Source organism: Pantherophis guttatus, chromosome 3, assembly GCF_059756535.1.
Source record: "Pantherophis guttatus breed Tessera chromosome 3, ASM5975653v1, whole genome shotgun sequence".
NCBI lineage: Eukaryota > Metazoa > Chordata > Lepidosauria > Squamata > Colubridae > Pantherophis > Pantherophis guttatus.
Genome location: NC_142065.1, coordinates 92,924,071 through 92,930,070, shown reverse-complemented (window position 1 = coordinate 92,930,070; position 6,000 = coordinate 92,924,071). Strand labels below are relative to the sequence as shown.

General features: G+C 49.6%; 1 protein-coding gene across 1 annotated transcript in view; it reads left to right on the top strand.

The window, feature by feature from the left end:
* Positions 1–2,325: 2,325 nt before the first annotated feature.
* LHX9 (LIM homeobox 9) overlaps positions 2,326–6,000 on the top strand; it is a 52,582-nt gene continuing 48,907 nt past the window's right edge. The window contains exon 1 of the mRNA XM_034437453.3: positions 2,326–2,565. The gene's annotated coding sequence lies outside the window, so the exon portion shown is untranslated. The remainder of the gene's footprint in view (positions 2,566–6,000) is intronic.

Here is a 6,000-nt window from a genome sequence, read left to right as displayed (position 1 = left end):
GTGTGTAAAGTAAGACCTCCTTCCCAAAAGGTTTTTAATCTATTTAAAAAGCCAATAATAAAGCGTTGCAAATATGGGTATAACAGCATTATAATCTTCCCTTTATTTTTAAAAGCGCTGAGAAACACCAGAGAGGGGGTGGGGAGCTGGTTCCCACAAAGAAGCGAGAACGGGGAAAAGAGAACATAATCGAGGCGTAACCTCCCGTGGGACTGCTCGGGGCTCCAACGGGAGTTTGAGGACACCATGTGACGGAGGAGCCGAACGAACAGTAGCGGGAAGCGCTAGGTTTGAGATGGTATAATCTGGGGCCGTACCACTTCAGACTGCAGGTGAGGGATTGTTTTTTGAGAATGTCCTCTTCACCCTGACACCCCTCTTTTCTATTGGCCCCTCTGTTGCCTAAAACAGGGATCTGTGAAGAGTAAAGTAATGCACCCTGGAAAGGGGACGGTGTTGGGCTGTTTATTTTATTTTCTGGTTTTTAAATTTTAGGAACTATTTAAGAGATGGTATTCCCTTGCCCACCTGGGAGCGGGCTGAAGTAGTACAACCCTCCAGTCGACTACCTTATTCGACTACCTTATTCTTGTTAGTGGGTCGAATTCATGAGGTGTGAGGTGATGGGTGCGCTGAGAGGAGGGGGAGGAAGAATCTAATCTTATTCTATAGGTATTCTGGCTAAGGAGAAGAGCAACAATCTTAAGGTGGCCTTATTTTCTTCGCTCGGTCTCTGACGGTGTGTGCCTGCATACAGTTCTCTGTGGAGCACAAACGCTGGGTGCTTGGAAATGGTACTAGCTCTTGCTCTGTCTTCTCGGTCTGTATGGATTTGTTCTCAGTGACTAAGAGTACAACTAATTTGGGGGCTGGTGGGGAGAAGATAAGAGACTTTAGAGGAATAGCGGGAGGGGGGGGAACTAAGGTCTTTTCTTGTTCTACTTGGTATACACCAAATCGTTACCAAAATAATCAGACAGATGCCTTTTAGCATTTATTTGGGTTGAAGGAGCGGGCTTTTTTAGAATGACTACCGTTCCATTTCTTATATTGCCCCTGGAGGTTCTACGTGTCATCAGATACATAAATGCCGAGGCAATCCTGGCAAAGTTAAGACCCCTCAATCCTGCCCCTTTAAGATTTAATGAGACACCTCAGTGCGAGGTCAAGGCTACACCTTGTCTTTTGTTTTTGACATTGATGAAGTAGGGTGACTGCAAACGGCAAGAATATCTAAAATATAGATTTAGGAAGGTTGAAAATAAACAGGTCACTTAATTATATTGACAAGTTTCCCAAGAAATGTGCTTTATCTTTTCTTCTCCAACAAAACAAGAAGAGATCCCTCTCTCCAACCCCCATGAATACATTCTCTACTTTTTAATTTTTTCTGAACAAACTGCTTGAGGAAAACCGAAATATAAATGGATTTTTAGAAAACGAAGCTGCAAACATAGAACTCTTTTGAGTGAAATCTCTCTCATATTCACTTGGGAGTTATCTCCCCTCAGTATTAATCATTTATCCACCACCACCTTCCTCCAATCATGTTCAGGGAGAAAGCCTGCATTTTTCAAACCAATACCAAATGGGAAGCGTGTTACTTTGACATTTGTACTTATTTCAGGGTTAGTCCTATGCACCCGTGTAGGATCGAAGTTTCAAATTGATGCCCACGCATCGCGATCTTTTACAAGGCCTACGCAGAAGACAGTTACCTACGCCTGGGTAACTGTCTAGGATTGTTGCTTTGAAATTAGGATACACTCGTTGCGAGATTGATAAGGAAGAACGAACTGGGGTTATCACAAACTAACCAAAGCATTCAACGGGATTTTGCGCAGTCGATCTTCTCCAATGCCCGGCAAAAAGCCTTGGATTTCCACCTGTGTGGTTTTAGGGGTCTCTATCAAGAGGAAAATCCCTTCGCTTTTTTACGGCGTTTTCGCCGGCATTTCATCCCCGTCGTTTTGCCACAATCAATTGTGTCTCTAGCCCTAAAGAAAAAGCCACCACTCACTCCACGGATCTCGGTAGGGACTCGCAGTAAATAGGGAACGTTGTAGGTCTGCTGGGTGTGCCTGTGTAGGCGAACTATGATCCATAAATAAGTTGCGCTTTAGTTGGCCGGCGAGGTCTTCTCCGCGCATCAATAGAACAGCTCGTGTTAGACTGACGGCAGCGAGCGAGAGGTGTGGCTCGCTTTAGACATCCCGTAACGCTTTCCCCTAGTTTTCTTATAACGCATGCACGCTTTCGGTCCAAAAAGGCAACAGCCAGGAATTGAAGCTGAGATACTTCCGTCAAGAACCTCAGTCAGATCTCAGCCCTGGCAAACTGAAGGATAGAACCCCCTCACCGCCCCCCCCCCAAGGAATCCCTCGATCCCACCCTTCGATCCTTCTACTGGAGGAGGAAGCGGGGTGGGGAAGAGTGCGAGCGAGCGAGAGATTTGTCATTTTCATTCATCAGTAGATTCCAATCATGGTCGTAGCTCTACTGTTCCCCTTTACCGGCAGGGCTGTCTTAATACCCGATAGCTTGACTGCGGACTGATACTTCCAGGTAGGTAGGACGCCGCCTTTCTACTGTGGGTTTTATTTCCTTTCTGACGGCTCGGAATATGATATGATATGATAAGATAATGATAGAACTTTAAACAAGAAAGAAGCTGGAAAGGGATGAAAAATTGGTATCAGTTTTAATGTGGAGGAGTAGTAACGAAGGGGAGGGAGGGGAAGAGAGGAGAGGAAGGCTCTCTCCTAGTTGCTCCTGCCCCCTATTTTGTACAGCTCTCCGCTTGTTTATTTTAATTAGCACAGGAATCCTTTGCTAGGAACAAGGACCAACCTCCATCTCCCGGTTACATCACTGCTTCCTGCCCTCCCTTCCCCTCCACGCCATCCCAAACCCGTCCCCTTTATTCCTCGTTAAGAAAGAACCGGCTTGGGGGTGGGGGGCGGGGGAGTTGGCAAAATCAACACCTCTCTAGAATCGCTTCAAGTAAATCTTGGCTGCCGTTCTTGAAACCTAGGAAGAAATCCTAACGAGCACCAGATAGTACAATAACCCAGGCAGGTATCTGTCCGAGAGGGGGTTAACCTGTAGATAATGAGGCTGGGTTCATCTGAGTCTCCTTTATCTGAACCTGACTAAGGAACTTCAACAAGGTTACGATTAGGCGCCGTCTGCCAGGGAAAGCCCCCCTCCCCCGCTCCTCCTCAGGGTTTGAGGATTTTGTTCTCCCCCTCCAGTTGCCCAACCGGGCGCCTCTTCGGACTTGAGACCGGGCAGCCAAGAGAGGACCATATTCTCTTCGCTTATTAGCCCGGCTGATCCATTTTTGCTCCTCGTGAAGACTCCCTTGAGAGCGCTGCTCAGGCTTTCCCACTCTTCCCCCCCCCCCACTTTCTCCTCAAGCTCCTTTCTCTTCTTTCCTTCCCCACTTTTTTCTCCAAATCATTTTCTCTTCTTTCCTTCCCCACCCTTCTCAAGCTCTTTTCTTTCCCCACCTTTCTCCTCAAAACCCTTTCTCTTCTTTCCTTCCCTACCCTTCTCAAGCTCTTTTCTTTCCCCACCTTTCTCCTCGAGCCCTTTTCTCTTCTTTCCTTCCCCACTCTTTTCCTCAAGCATTTTCTCTTCCTTCTTCACTCTTCTCAAGCCCCTTTTTCTTCTTTCTTTCCCCACTTTTTTCCTCAAGCTCTTTTCTTTCCTTCTCCACCTTTCTCCTCGAGCCCTTTTCTCTTCTTTCCCTCCCCATTCTTCTCCTCGAGCCCTTTTTCTTTTGGCGGGCAGTGCGTTCGAGACGCGCTCTGGAGGCTGCGGGCTTTCGCCTCCGGTTGGCAACAGGCGCTCCTCAGCTCAGGCGCATCCCTGCTGCCAGGCGACCAGAAGCGAGGGAGAAAGCGTTGGAGGTGGCGGGGGGAGGGGGGGACGACGACAGGGAGACACAGATCCAGACTTGGACGGAGACCATCTTCCTTTCTCTAATCGCGCTTCTGAAGTTGGCAGCCGCGGACGGTTCCCTTTCGGCCACTTGGGGGTTAGCGCTCCCGAGCGAGCTCCGTTCTACCCTGGGCGAGTTTGCCTCCGCCAAAAGGGCGGTTTTTTGTCAAAGCTGCCGAGGGAAAGTAAGCGAAAGGTGGGGAGGGCGGGAGATGGCGGGCTGAATCCCTCAGGATCCCTTCCTCAAGATTTCCTCAGAGGCGGGTAGTAAAAGGGAGACTTGGGCCGCCTCCTGCTCCGCATGTAGAGCGCATGAGTGTGAAAGCAACCGTGTGAGGTAAAATATTCTCGCCTTTCCTCCGGTGTGAGGTAAAATATTCTCAAATCAGCTCTCTCCTTCAGGACTTCTGGAGCAAAAAGGGTTTAAAAGGGACGAGGCTCTTAAAATAAGTTCTAGGCCCGTTGGGAGGAAAGCCGTCCCATTCCGGGAAGGAAAACTCCGGGCTCGGAATCGCTTCTTCCTACCAACGACACCTGGGGTGGGTTGCCCGCTTCGGAGCTCAATTGGGCGAGCGTCAGCGGCCAAGGGAGAAGCGGGGACTTCTCAGGGCCGTCTCTCGAGGCCTTAAAGCGGGTTCCCTCCTCAGTCGAGAAGCCGGTAAGACTAGAGCAGGGGAGAAAGAAAGCTTGAATTGGACCCTGCAAGAAAAACTAGGAAAGAACCGCTCTGATCCAGCTGAGATCGCTGCGCTGCCCTTGCCTGCCCGGCTGGAGTTCGCTCACCCGACTTTCTCATGGTCCCCCTTTGGGCCCCTTTCAATAAAGAGAGAAGCCATTCGCTTTCCGCGATTGCCTCAGATGCGGGTAGTGAAAGGGACACTTGGGCTGGATCCTGCCCCGCGTGTATAGAGCATAAGTAAGAGAGGGACCGTGTGAGGTAAACCGTGTGAGGTAAAATATTCGCTCGCCTTTCCTCCACTTTCTGTTGTTGTTGTTGTTGTTGTTTTTGGCGGCTCTTAATCCGCTCGCGAATATTTTTTTTCCCCCCAGAGCAAAATCAAGCTGCTGGATCCGCCTGCGGCTCAGCCCTTTGTCTTCCCGATAATCTTCCAGATATGTATGCGTGCGGGTCGGTCGCTCTGTCTGTCTGTCTGTCTGTCCACTCGGAGCAAATTTCTTGCTTCTGCCAAAGCGCGGTTTCGTTTTTCCCGGCTGGCTGCCAAGTGTTTTGTTCCGACGCTCGCTGTGAGGCTCACCGTCCGGTGCCCCCGAGCTGTCATCCGTCTAGGGATTTGCCCCTTGGCAAGCTGTTGCGACCTCCTCGTCCCGCTTGGAAAGACAATTTCTCTTTCCCCCCACCTCCTTCCCCCGCCTTTATGTAAAGTCTCTTTCCTGCCGAGCTCAACTCCAGCCACTTCGCAGAGACCTCCGTGCCACGTTCTTGGACAAGGCTATTCTTTCAAGCTGTTCTCCAATTTCTCCTACAACTCTTGCGATTTCGGGAGTGGTCTCCGATCCCAAAACTGACCAGCCTGCTAACTTTTTGGAAGCCCAACAGGGGCAGCTAGGTGCTACCACCAGCTGAAATGCCTGCTGTGCTATAACTGCCCAACTGGGGCGTTTGAAAGACCCTCTGCTGCCTTTCGCCATTTTAATGTGGCCTCTTTGTGGAAACCTTGATCTGGACCTTCTAACGCTGTCCAAAAAAAAAAAAAAAAAGTCTCCATCCCTTCCCATCTGAGAATAATTGCAACCATCGGCCCCAAGTATGTATGGAGACCAGGGAAGCCGGGTTTCCTGTCAGAGTCGTGCTTTTTGTATTCACCTGTCCTTTGCCTCTCTGCACTCCGTCGAAGAGGAGAGAAGGCCTTCTCACCGGTCTTTGGCCTACTTTTCATGCAACCCTTTTCTGTTTCTTGCCTTCACACCCACCCACCCACACCCAAGGGCTATTTGGGCCGCTTTTCTTCAGGGGCGACTCCTTTGCCTCGTTCTTCTCCTCCTCCTTCCCAAGGAGAGAAAAAGAGATATGGAAAGGAGATGAGAGGAAGAAAG